This window comes from Athene cunicularia, assembly GCF_003259725.1.
Source record: "Athene cunicularia isolate RWA chromosome 1 unlocalized genomic scaffold, athCun1 chr1_part1, whole genome shotgun sequence".
Lineage (NCBI taxonomy): Eukaryota > Metazoa > Chordata > Aves > Strigiformes > Strigidae > Athene > Athene cunicularia.
Window position 1 is genome coordinate 42,147,646 of NW_020799091.1, and position 14,148 is coordinate 42,161,793.

The 14,148-nt window shown below is 35.8% G+C and overlaps 1 protein-coding gene across 6 annotated transcripts in view; it reads right to left on the minus strand.

Moving 5' to 3' along the window:
- DACH1 (dachshund family transcription factor 1) overlaps nt 1–14,148 on the minus strand; it is a 271,940-nt gene that overhangs the window by 257,380 nt on the left and 412 nt on the right. The window lies entirely within an intron of this gene.

Here is a 14,148-nt window from a genome sequence, read left to right on the forward strand (position 1 = left end):
TATTTTCTTCAGCAATACTCATGGAAGTCGAGGCCTGAGGATGTTTTGACAGTCAAACTCTTAATTCTGCTCAGAAGGAGATTAGACAACATAAATCCAGATAAGAAAGAGAGTCAAGATTACAATTCAGGCTTGGAAATTTGTAAATCACTGACTGCTTGAATATAGTATGTGAAAACGAGGAAGGACCTATATCCATAGAAGCCTCTACTGGTAAATACTGCAGAAAGGGCAATAGATTAGATAAATCCCTGTCCTTCCCTTTACAAGATGATAATGGAAGATGGGAAGGAGCTGCTCTGGCAAAAACCTGGTTGTCCAATCCAAAAATGTTTAATTTCCAACCAACAGAAATACTGGCGCTTTTTTTAATTCAGACAAGTTTTCTCTATGAGTGCGTAAGGACACAGGGAAGCAGATTTACAAAATTTACTAGGCGTGCATGTTTCTAGATTTTAGCTTCGACAAGGTTAATCTGTACTATTCCATAGTTTAATTTTGTATTATCATCTATTAATTTGATGAATGAGTTGAAGGTTTCTTATTAATATTTTTAAGCAAAAACTCTCATCCAGCTATATGTACTTGTAGATTTTTAAATGAAGATGAAGAAACACTGTTAAAGAGATTTTTTTTTTTTTTCCACACATACTGGTGAAGCCTGTTCTAAAACCCAAACCAGTATTTTAAAGCAGGATATCAAAAATCATATGATGGTACAGATAATGGCATAAAATTAAAACCTCTGATACTCTGGCCTATATAAACAGGGAATTTCCTCCATCAAAAGCAGACAGGAAGAAAACAGTCCCTGCTACTGCATCCCATGGAATTATGATTTTTATTCACTAGCATCATAATATATCAAAATGATCTAACATATGTATATTGAATAATAATGTGTAGAAAAATATAAAACACATATAAAGTGCTTACTTTTTAATGGAAACTGAACTATGTTATTATTTATACCTGTTGAAATTTTTAAAAATACATTAAAAAGAAAATAAAACCATTTCTTGATACATTCAGGTACTTCTGAGACTAACAAAAGAGACCATAATAACACCAGCTGTCATATTCTATTATCTAATTATGCATTTCTGAAATTATTAAATGTTACATTATCTACTTTCAGCATCATTGTGTTCCAATATGTCATACACACTAGCTCCTTGAAATAACTGTGTGCAAATGTTGCATCATAAACAACAAAGTCACATCTATGTTTCTAAAATATCTGTTTTTTCAAGATGCCCTTTCCACTAGCGTTACAAAACTGGGCTGAAAATATCTTTCACTGAACTTCCAGAATTGTATTGACAGTAAGAGTAGAACTGGATTAAATTCATTTGCAGTGTTTCTTTCCTTAAAAACAACAACAGCAAAAAAGAAAAAAGAAAAGAAAAAAAAACAAAACAAACAAACAAAAAACACAGCTTTTTCCATAAAGTTAATTACAGAAATTATTTTATTTTATAAGAGACATTTCACTGGAAGATTATAACTGTTCATGTATCATACTGGATTTTTGAAAACGGAAGACGCTTATGCCTAGATCCTAAAGCAGTATCTTCAAATGCAGAACACATCTGATCCACTACCAGATCAGTGATAGATACTTTCATTGATCAGAACAATACACTCATTCAATTTATTTTTCTTCTGTTGCAGCCTAAGGCAAGTGCTCATTTCATTGACATCAGGATTGGCATAATTACTAAAAAAACCCATATGGGTGGATTTTTGTTTTGTTTTGTTTTGTTTTCTAAAATGTAAGCCATCCAAAATTGAGAGGAAAAAAATAAAGGAAACACATTTTCAGAAAAACAAAGCAAGTATTTCACTTTGACTTTCATAAATGCTTGTCTCTGTGAGTTGTATCTATACTGGCAATCAAAATTAGACCACAAAATAGCATAATGGACATGGATTTTATTACTTTAATTTGATCATAGATCCAATAATGAAGGAAAGGCAGATAAAATTGACTAACTTAATATTTATGGGAACTTGAACTACTGAAGAGATTAGTACTTTTACCCAGTTAAGCTTCCAACTGTCAGCTGTCATTACAGGACCTGCCAAAAAAAGCAAATGATACCGATGTTGAACTTGTAACATGAGCGCTGGACCCTTTTAGTGAGAAACAAAACATGCAAGTTAAACCAGGAAAATGCATTGCTTCCTGGCTTTACATTAAGGACAAATCAATGTCCTGGTCCAGCCACAATAAATTATCTTTTGCCAGGATAGATCAGCTTTGTTTTCTCTATATGAAATGTCAGTGGAAGGTACTGACAAATGTCAGTGGGAAGCAGAAAGACTCAGCTGAGATTTTTGAAAGGATCCCAAACCATATGAAATTTCGGCACTCTCCACCTCCCACACACACACACAAAAAAAAAAAAAAAAAAATCATGGTTCTGTCAACTTAATAATATTAGCAACATTCATAGCCATCAGACAAAGGGAAAATCTCTCTTAATGATAAAGCAACTGACTGATTGCAGTAGCTTTGAAGTTCAACATCAGTCCACTGCTACTACTGATAACTGGGATGTCCACAGCACTACCAGTCTGAACCCACATCTAATTCTTGTGAAAATGTGCAATTTTAATTTTCAGCCAAAAAGGACTTAGAATTTCAGGTTGCGAAGCAGTCCATGATTCTTGACAAACAAATAATGAATACAGGAGGTTAGCATAAGACTACTAGCCAACTGAGAATAAACACTGATGCTCAGATATATGACTTTTTTTAAAAAAAATGTCCAAAACACTTGGTTCCAATAAAGAACTGGCAAGGAAACCTTGCAGCCACTTTTTCAGCACATGAAGACCTGCATAATACAACACTATAATTTTGTGCTTGTTGAATGATATTTGCTTCAGCTGATAAAAAAGAGTCCAGCATAAACAAAAATGTATGTATTGCTCCTATCAACAAAATCGCCAGAAGATTGCAGATGCTTTCTCAGGGACAGGGTAACCTTCCCCTGTGATGAGAAAAATCCTGTGCATGAGAAAACATGTTCGTGTATAGGATTTTTCAACTGAAGGGCTTCTCCAATGTGGAAAGAACATATTTCAAGTATACAATGAGTACACACGTGCTTATGCATATATACACATATAGATATATGTGTGTGTGTGCGGACGCACACACCACTTATCGGAAGATTTATTTTTGTAGTGATTAAGTAATATAATATGTAACCTCATCTCCTGAAGAAACTGTCCTACAACAGAAACTTTAGCAACTTTATTCTACAGAGCATTATAAAGCCGTCTACAAGACACCTTTTCCAAAAGGACTACGTGTCTCTAGATTATAACAGGCCTGAACAAACAATTTAGGAGCACCTGTATGATGAATGTTCATTAAAAAGTTTCCATTTCAGTGTTTCATGAATTCTAGTCATGAGCTTGGTGAAAAGTATTTAGCATAATACTTCTATTCATATCAGAGCGAGGACCAGGAGGCACACTCACACACTAATTTTCTGAAGCATTTTTTTCTTCCTCCCTTTCAGTCTGGATTACAACTTTTGGATTCATTATTCTGTTATTACATAATCTTGCACACCATGCAATCCTAAAGCAAAGCACCTAGTGAAACACAGTCTTGGTAAGTCTGTAGACCTACTACAGTCATTTGCACGAGACTGGCTGGCTCTATTCAGGATTTCAGGATTTTAAACATCCCATACACAAAAAAAGTCTGAAACCTTGGACTGAGCTGGGGGCGGGGGGGGGGAGTCTGAAAGAATACGCTAAAGCATATTCTTTAGTGATGGGTATCAGAGGAACGGCGATGCTTCTTTATGTGCAGTTAACAGAAGGCTTGAATTACTGTTATATCACATCACAGCATCGTGCAACTGTTTCCAGAAGTTTGCAACTCATCTCTACACCCCTCATCTTTCAATATGCAACTTTTAGGAAGCAAAATACTGTAAAATTCAACAAAGGTCAGCAGTTTAGATGAAATGCTTTCTTGTCATGAATAAGAATATTGCATTTGTGTAAAACTGCTTTTGGGGAAATGGCTGAAATTAGTTGTGGTAGGAGTAAGCCATAAAATGACCATAAAATTATTCTGAGGCACACTTTTTGTCATTTATAGGGAATCCCACCTCTGACATGAGAAATCAGAAGACAAACTCCAGTTTCTCTCTGAGTGCAGTGACTTTTCTGCAGAAGTCAGAAGACTAGAGTAAAATAAAAAGTTGAAGTAAAATTAACAGGAAACACTGCATATGTACATTTTGGAAGCTACTTATTTCTGCTCCTAGAATGAAGGAGGCAGGGCCCAGGCTGGCTATAAGAAGATGTTAATGATAAACAGGATAACTTAACGACTGTTACAAAAACTTCACAGGCACTTTGTGAGGCCCCAGTATGCTTCTTAGTCTAATTTTGGCAATGACAAAGCGATGGCAGCCTCTCAGTGCCTCTCAGAACAGAATCTGATGCCACCGAGCTATGAAGCTGGACTCAGCTGAGACTCCAACAGCCTTTTCCGTATCACACAACACTTGAATGAAATCCTCAGCACAGCTTCCATCCACATTCCTCAAGGAGAGCCAGTAAGAAACTTAAAAGATTTCACAGGGCCTTGCATAAGGCAGATTCAAGTATTCATTTAATAGTCTTTTTCTTTCATGTCCTCTACCTTCTGTTTCCCTCCATTTTAATCATGTTCACTTTTAAAGCGCATCTTGTTTGAAGAAAAAAACTCATTATATGAGTAGACAAACTCAGCTAAGAAGATAGAAAAAGAAGGTTTCTATTGTTTTGGTTTGGATTGTTGAGCTTTTTGTTTTGCATTAATAGTCAAATAAACCAAAAGATGACACTGTACAATGTAAAAGTACAATCATTAATAGCTGTTTACATGGATTTTAAATATTTTGGTAATGTGCAGTGTGCAAATTCCGAAGATATGCAGAGAAGTTCTGATTTACATTGTTCAAGAATGAGGTTCATACACTATTTATCCTCTGTTTATTTTTACTAATCCAAATTATTACAATAAAAGAATAGCAATATGTGGTCACATAATTAGCTCTTACAATAATTAGAAGGGGAAAAAAAGCCCTTACTGAGGCAAACACACATTTCTGTGCAATTTAAACAGGAAGTCCTCAATGATTAACATTAATTGAGAAAAGGCTTTTCCAGGGAAAAAAAAAAAAAAAAGAATCCTGTGTGAAACATTAAACAAACTTATCTGATATTTATGTTTTTTCTTTAATAATTAATGAAATGTAAATAGTCAAGGGAGTCTAGAGTTTTGCTTTGTAACTAGCTACTATTATAAATGGCAGTCAGATGTTTACAGAATACCCAGAACCCTTTTGTGTGGAAGGAGGTTACAAATCTGCCCCTTTTCCCTGTTCAAAGTCAAAAATAATGGTGCCTGATCCCCAGAGCATTCATTGCAAGAACTGTTTGCATATTCAGTTATTGTTTCTGCTGCGTCAGTCATCTGCTGAAGTTCACTCTAATGTGGCCCTGATCAATTCTGCCAGCTGTGCTTAAGTGCTGTTTACTATAATAACATCACACTGCATTCTTATTTGGCAACAACAGCTATGACAGCACCTAAATGCACTGAGAAGCCAAGATTTTATCATGTACACAGATCAAATTGGAATTGTTTATGGAGGCCAGTGTTGTTCTATTTCTGTCCTTTCTAGTGAATACCAATACCACAATAATGGTTTTGCCAAAAGCATTACTACTCTGCCCTTTCTAATAAGTGAAGGTCTTGTTGATCTAAATACTCTATAGGACTTGGAAATTATTTCATTATGGCAGCATACACATTTTCACTGGCTAAGAGAGAGAACTTAGAAGATAGGTAGAATAGCTAGAGAAAAGGAAAAGAAATTAAAAAATAAACCACAGTAATTGAATAACAACAGAAACGCTCAGTGTGGCACAAAGGTCTCCAAACACATTTGCAACATTTCAAAGTAGTTTCACATATTTTTCCCAATATGCCAAACAGTTCGCTTGGCCATATGTTAAGTAAATCAAATGTCTTCAATATACAGGCATGGTGAAAAAGCCATAAAGAATGAACCTGATCCTCCTTCTCTTGAAATCGGTTATAAATACAGCAATAGAATCTTGTCCTGGGAGTTATTTTTTACACTGTGATAACACCCCACAGTATGCTAGATGTTTTCCAAACACAGATGAAGACACATTTCCGGACAGCGTACATATAAAAAGACAATGACAGATGAAGCAGGGGAGGGGGAAAAAAGAATAAGATATCCACAAAAAGACTGTAATATGGAGAAGCATAGGTCTTATTAGCCTCACTATTTTTATTTTGAGGGAGAGAGGCTTTTCCATTATCTTTGAGGTTTATAATGCTGAGCTCCCCTCAGTTTATCCTCCTACGGTTCAGTCTTTCTTTTTTCCTTCCCTCATCAGCTTCCAGGTGCTGCTGAACTGTCCTTTCTTCTCCTCACAGCTAGTATTCAAACCTCTCCTTCCCATAAAGACAAGTCTTCACACAGACCACTGAAATGGTAAGAGGGATTCTGGGAAAACACAAACATGCACTCTTAGGACTGAAACAAAGGAAACTTCACAGGAACAACACTGGGCTTTGAAGACCATCCCATAGAAGGTCTTTAGTAGGCATGGAGAGCTGTGAAGACAGTTCTGGGAGATAGTTCTTGAAAACTGAAAAGATGGGAGATGGCGGGATGAAAGAAACCTAAGATATGGAGCCAAGGACAGTTAGGTAGGACCTTGAAGAAAATATCAAAAAAGATCAGCTTGATATATTGCAGGAGGTAGGGTTCAAAGAGAAGACTGGCATGGCCATATATGACAACCATATTCTGAAAAGCCTGAAATATGTCACAGAGCAGACTTCTTTGCAAGCGTTTTTCTACACTGCAACAAAAATTGCCTCAACTATATGGAAATGACTAGCAATGTTGTCTGTGTGCTGCCCCAAGATAAACAGATGGAGCAAAGCAAAGAAGTCTCTTCTAGAGAACTCATCTTGCTACAGCACCTGCCTGAGTAGTGCATGAGAGGTGGTCTGGGTAAGGTATAAGAAGCAGTAAGAAACAGAACGAGGAGGCAGAGAAGTGACACAGGTTGCACAACTGAATACAAAGTTTTCAAAAGAAAACACACCACTAAGTAATACTGATTAAAAGAGGTGCTCCAAAAGCATCAAGACCTTAAACATTTCTTTCCCCAGCAGCTGCACAGAAGAGAACTCAAGAGAATATAATGAAATCCTACAGACATTCAGTGGGAAGTTAATATAAGAGTTCACAGAAGCTCAACTGGTGATTCTTCCAACTCTTCCAACTCTACATAGATGCAGCTGAGCTGTTTAAATCAACAAAGCCACATATGAAAGTCACATAATCTGAAGTGTCACCCAGCCATAGATGACCTGCCTGAAGAGTGTACTTTCAGTCCTAAATTTAATTTCCTTTGGGGGATTTAAGGTAAGTTTTTGGTTTGATTTGCAGACCTGAAGAACAATTTTTTTTTAAGTGGAAAAAAGGAGCAAATCAATCAGAAAGTAATAGTGATGTGCTTTGAATTCTATGCCTTCCGTTAACTTCTGTCAAATTATTGGACTTCTTAGGCATATTACACAGAACATGGATAAATCTTAATATGCATTCATGTCATACATCCTAACAGCACAGAAGGCTCCTTCCGAGCAACTGTAAAGCACGCTGTGACTGTGTATTAAAAAATACTGAACACTTGGCTATTATATATCCATAATACAGTCAGGTTTGCACCAATATCAAAACTCATTATAAATTCTTATTAAAGTATGAAAGCAACAATGCCAATTTAAATTCCAATAACACTAACATAATTTTATAGCTCTAGGAACTGCAACATTGACAAAGGTATGCTAATTTTTCTTTCTTAAAATATTTGAATATAAAGAATCAACACATTTTGTGTCATTAAGAAGAATTTTGTGACCAATTTAGAAAACTGATGAACATTCCCTATTCCCAGTATAGCTGACCAGAGTTATGAGCCCTCAGAGAGTCACAAGATGTCCTTAGCACCTTACAAGATGAAGTCAACCTGTAATGCCTATGCTTTTTCTTCATTCTCTTCAGAACTTTTTAAATAAACAAATGATAATTTAATTGCTCTTCTGCTAATCTCTTATATACTAAATTTATATTGGGGGTGATTATTTACAGTGTATGTATAAACTATGGAAGTCATGGGGCTGTAGCTGCAGAGCAGACCTTTACTTCAGCTGGGTTAAATAGTTAGATTGTTGCTTATATGTATAAATAAATCCCTCTTTCATCATGGCCTTACAGAAAACATGACATCCTTCTAAATTCATCATCAGGTTGCCAGGCAGACTCCAAAACAAAAATAATTCATTCAAACTGTTTAATCTACTCAGTGCAGATTGACAGTATCTTTATATATTTTTGAAAGCTCTTTTAACATTAGCTGATACTTTAGTGTGGGAAGAAACTAAAAGCTTTCTACATATAAAAGTTCATCGTTTACCTTCTCACAGCTATCAGATAAAAGCATAAGGGCAATGAAGCCACAGCTCTCAGATATATTACTCCCAAAGGACAGAACCCAAATGCATCAGCATCAGTAAAGGCAGCAGGTGTGAGCTTTGACTAAAGAACAAATGTTACACAAGAGAAAGATGTCTGAGAAGAGGTAACCAAGCCTATTAATGTCCCTGTGCCTGAACTAGGAGGGTTCTGAGCCTCCAAAGAAGTGAAACAGCTCTCACTAGAGGTAAATATATAAATAAGCCAGAATACTACTTCAGATGTTTTCGTGAACTTTCTTATGAATGGATTGCAACACACAATGACAGAACTCCCTCAATTCTGCTTTTCAATAACTCCAAGGCACTAGGGATGTGACAGCATGATGAATACCACAACAGACAGCTCCAATATGGTACCATTTTACCAGATCAATATCTCACTGCAATATAAGAAAAAAAGAAGCTGATATTAGTCTACACAGTGTATTACAGATGAGGTACATTTCTTCTTACTGCACTCATGCTGAACCAAAGCAATAATTCATAGTTGCCTTTAAAAGGTTTGCACACTACTAGCACATGCAAAAAAAGGCTAATCTTGGCTTCAACATCTGTTTGAACATGCAATAGCTTAAAGCAATAAGTACATAGGATTCTATGTGTGTATCTATTAATCTACCTATGTGTACCACAAACACAATGATAAACGTATCTGGAGACAGAGAAGTAACGGGATTTATGTATGCTGCACGGTTCCTTCAGGAATAGCTTTCTTCAGGAACAGATTACTTTACATATTAATCAAACATTTCTTAGCAAGTCAGTGTGTCCCTTCTCTCCCCTTTTTCTATTAAGACATAAGAACATTTCTAACTGAAGCTACAGCGGGTACCATTTTAAAAGTCTTCATTTGCCAACAGCAATCACAGGGTGGTTTTGGTTTTTTTTTTTTTTTCCCTGTACTTCAAATAGGAAATGAGTGGGAGATCTCAGTTACTGATGTGTGATAAGTGCTTGCAAATTTAACCTTTTTATAGCAACTACTGTAGCTTTCAAAATAGAAAACAAATATGATGCCTTGGTAAAAATAATATATTTAAGGCTAGCAAAAAGAAACTATAAAATAGACATTATCAGAATATGTGTATGCTTTCCATCTTCCCCAGTATTCTCAGAAGAAAACTAAAGGGGAAAAAAACCTTCTCTAGTCTGAATAATAACATTGGACTTTATTTCACTCTGATTGATAATGACAAAAATGCCTGTCTTGTACATAACTTAATGGATATAGTAGGACAGGTAAAGTAATATAACTATTTTTACCTCCGAGAATGTGGAAGATAACACAAATGATCAATTGAATTAATTCTGTTGTTTGACAGATGTCTTTCTTTAATTCCTGTTGATTTTTCTCCTTTCCAATATAAACTATAGAAATCAAAATTCAGACTACTTTAAGCTTCTGTTACATTCAAGAATACCTACAGATTATGTGACATTTTACTTTTTTTCCAATTTCTCTCTTTTGGCTTTTTTTTTAAAAAAAATAACACTGCTTAAAGGATACAGAGTGTTTGGAAATACAAGTGGAAATTACTATGTGATATAAAATTAATTTTTAAAATTAATGACATATATAGTTAATATCACATCATTCCTCATGTGTAGTTAAAAGGACTGTGAAAATTAGCTGTGGCATAGTAAACTGAAAGAGAAGCTGAATGTTTTACTACAGCAAGAAAAACCAAGGCCAAACTCTTGTCACTGGCTTATAGATACATAACTATATTCCACAGATCCTCACCAGAGCAACAGTTGTGACAAACAGTATCAATTGCCAGAGTTCCCTACAGGAATGTATCACAAATTTAATTCTCATATCACAATGGACCAAATCCAGATGGACTGAGAAGTCTGTAGTTCAGAACAAATCAAAAATTTGAGTTTTAGGAGTCTTTAGGAATTTTGACTTCCTCAGCTCTCTCCAGAATGGGAGGATACAAACTGTAACAAAAGTCCCTGCAAGTGAGTTTCATGGAAAAGGATTCGAAAACTCAGGAAGGAAAACTACAACAAAATCACAGTAGAATTCATACACAAAAAAACACTAGAACAAAAATACTTCTTGGGCTTCATTTGGGTCTCTGTTGATGTGATTCAAAGCACAGAAGTTACCTACTAAGTGAAAGACATGAAAGTGATGACCTATATACAGTGTTGGTGCCTCTTTCGTTAACCTTCTGGGGGTATAAATGAGGGGATGATGATGAATTAGGCACCCAGATTCTCTAACTCTGGATGTACTTTGTGTATGCGTTACCTAAAGGAGGAAGAAGCAACAATTTTGTTCTCTAAGTGCAAGCCTTAAATAGATATGAAATGTAGGGCAAAAGAAATAATCACTAGAATGTATGAAGTAATAGGATTTGAACTCACGTGAAGAAATACTCCGCACATGAATATAATGCCAGAGTATATCAAAGAGTAAATACACCCTCCTTGAAAGAGTGATTATTTGATTACATATGAGCAACCACCTGATGTCACAGCGCTTGTGTTGGACCAGGCTAGCGACCACGCTTCAAGTCACTCACTGATCTTCTCCAAGCATGCTTTTATTGGTGGCATCCAAGAAATCTGGCCCATAAGAAAGCATAAAAGTTAACACCAAGTGCATTTACCAGAGTACCTAAAACTGTATCTTCCCAGTTTCCAATAGAGAATCTGTATATATTTCAAGGCAGTGACACCATTCACGGGACTGAAGCCCTAACTATACAGTTGCCCTTTCTGTTTTACAGTACAGTGCTGCCCAGCTTCTGGGTGCTGCTCAAACAGAAAAGTTCTCATCCTATATGTGGTGGAGCTGACATACATTACGTCAAAAGAATGCAAGACAATCAGTCAAGCTGGTACTTCATACATACATATATATAGGCATAAATGCATCCACTGAGCTTGACAAGGCTGCTACAAGTTACATTCATGCATTAGTGACTTGAGATCTAACCCATGAAATACTCTACAGTGAGGATGGGACAATACCAATAGCTCTGCTATGTGTTGCACAATATTACACCAAAATTTGTCATTTGTTCAACTTATAAATTGAACTCCTGTTAGGGAATAATTATGTAAAGAAATGGCAATAAACTACTACAGAATGAGAAACTTCTAATGATGCATGTTTTCCATTTAACCATTCTGAGATCAAATTCAGACATATTCAGCTCAAAGACTGAAGAAACCTGGACTGAAGAATCTGAAAAGTGAAGAAAAACCTGGAGCAGCATTATTTATCTACATAGTTGCAAAAATCTCCCCACTATGAGCTAGGAATTTTGTATTGCATTTAGGAAAATATCTAACTGCTTAAATGTGGACTGAGTTAGTTTTATGGCTTTATGGACCCTTAGCTACTGTAACAGAACCTTTCTGGTTCCATTTCCTTTGCTCTATACTGTTCAAAACACCATAAAACCTATTTTACAACAAATTATAAAAACTTTCCCATAATCAGTATACAATGATTAAGTGCAGTATGTGTGCCAAGTTAACATGGACGGTTTTAAAACAAGAGATACTCCATGGAAAACTTGAAAATTCTCTAAAACACCAATTAGAACATAGTCGTCAAATATTTAAAGGGGAAAAAAAAAACCCTCAAACTTTAATCAATCAGGATTTTACCCTTACACTATAAGCTACTTAGGATTTGTACAGCCCTTAGTACAATGAGACCTGTGACTACGGCTTTGTGGCATTCTAATGACAAGTCAGTATTGTAATAAATCTGAGTGAATATAAATGACACATTTGTGAAGCCTAAGCTTTTGAAATTCTTACACAGATAAAACATTTTTTTCCTAAAATTAACCAACATTTCTGAAAGGCCCTGAAATATAAACCCCTAACAAAATAATATGAAACAGAAAGAAATCCAGCTTCTTAAATCTAACTTTTTTTCTTAAGCAGCTATAGTTTTAAAAGATCCAACAGGTTATTAGTAACACAAACACTGGAAGATAAGCATTAAAAGACCTAAATTCCAAATCACTTAAATGAATGAGAAGAGCTAAAATCTATCCGAGGAAAAAAAGAATGAGGAAAAAATGGAGACTCCACCTTCATTAGAAGCAGTAAATCCAGTCTGAGACAAAAATCCAAGATTTGTTAAATAATATGATTGCTATTAAGTATTGTTTTGTTGTGAATCACCTGTGTGCCTTCAGTTATTTCTAAATAGACAGAGGCAAGTTATCTGTATGTCATGTACTAATAAAATATTTCTGTAGAAGAGTACAGAAAATGTTTAAGAAAGTTCATCGAATGCAGCAACACGTAAGTGCATATAAATTCAAAGTATATTTTTCATCAAAATACCTAACAATGCATGATGCTACAGCTTAAGTTAAAACATCGCTTATCCTCAGTTAAAACATCATTTAGGAGTTCTTTATTAATACGTTAAATCTAAGGTGAAACGTAACCAAGGGCGTAATTCAGAGAAACCATGACTAGTTCTATCAAGTTTTAAAACAAGTATTGTCTCTGATTAGTGAGATAAAAAAAGCGCTCTAATTATTGCGGCTTTAAAAAAAAAAAAAAACACCACACCAAAACCTTGGAGTTGAAATGATTACATTTGGAGGGCTCTGTCCCGAGGAGCGGCTCCCGCGCACTGCAGTAAGGCAGCCCAGCGAACTCCCCCTCCTCACACGCTGCTGTCGCAAGTCTTTGTCTCTTTTCCTGTAGTCCTGTTTAAATTCTCACCTTGCTCTGCCCTTGTCATCAAGTCATTCAAGCACAAAGCAGGGAGCACGGGAGTGTTTACTCATTTCCCAAGTCCATTATCTTACACATTAATCACTGGTCTGGAACTTTTGGACAATGCTGAATCTGTTACCTTTTATTTTTTTTTTTTTCTTTCTGGCTGCTTTACTCTTGGGTCCGATAGTTCACCGGTTCCAAGCTGTACTTACACTTGATGACCTTTACATCTGATTATTTAGCTACTCTTCCTTTTTTTTTTTTTTAATACTTCAAAAATAAACAAATGCATAAAGTTAGAAAGTCTTTCCCATCTTTAGAAGTTGTGCTTGCCTGAGGAAGCCACAGATACAACTATTGCGAATCTATATTCCATATGAGAAGCGCAAAGCTAAAGATAGGGGATGCTTCTAGAAAGGCATGGAGGAGTTTATTTTCTTTAGAGCAACTAGGTTTCTTTGGAAAACCTGAAGGAGGACACAACACCGGTGGGTTTTTTTAGTGAAAAAGCAGTGAAAAGTTATTTCTGAATGCAGGAAGTTTGTTATTGCAGAAATACATCTGAAACAGCATAAAGTTTATTTGCAATAAAGGTTGGAAAAAGGAAGAAATAGGTGTAAATCTGGACAGCTGGAGGCTCTTGAACTACACTTGTTAAAACATTTGTTTGTGAAACACGCATTTTATTGCCTTGTATGCATGTTATAATGAGGCATGGACAACTGCAACATTACTCTTAATGATTGCATTTCTTGTTTCAGCCAGTTTCCTTGTCCTCTCGCAATTAACGCTTTCCCAGATCACCCAAGGCTACTGGGGGGGGGGGG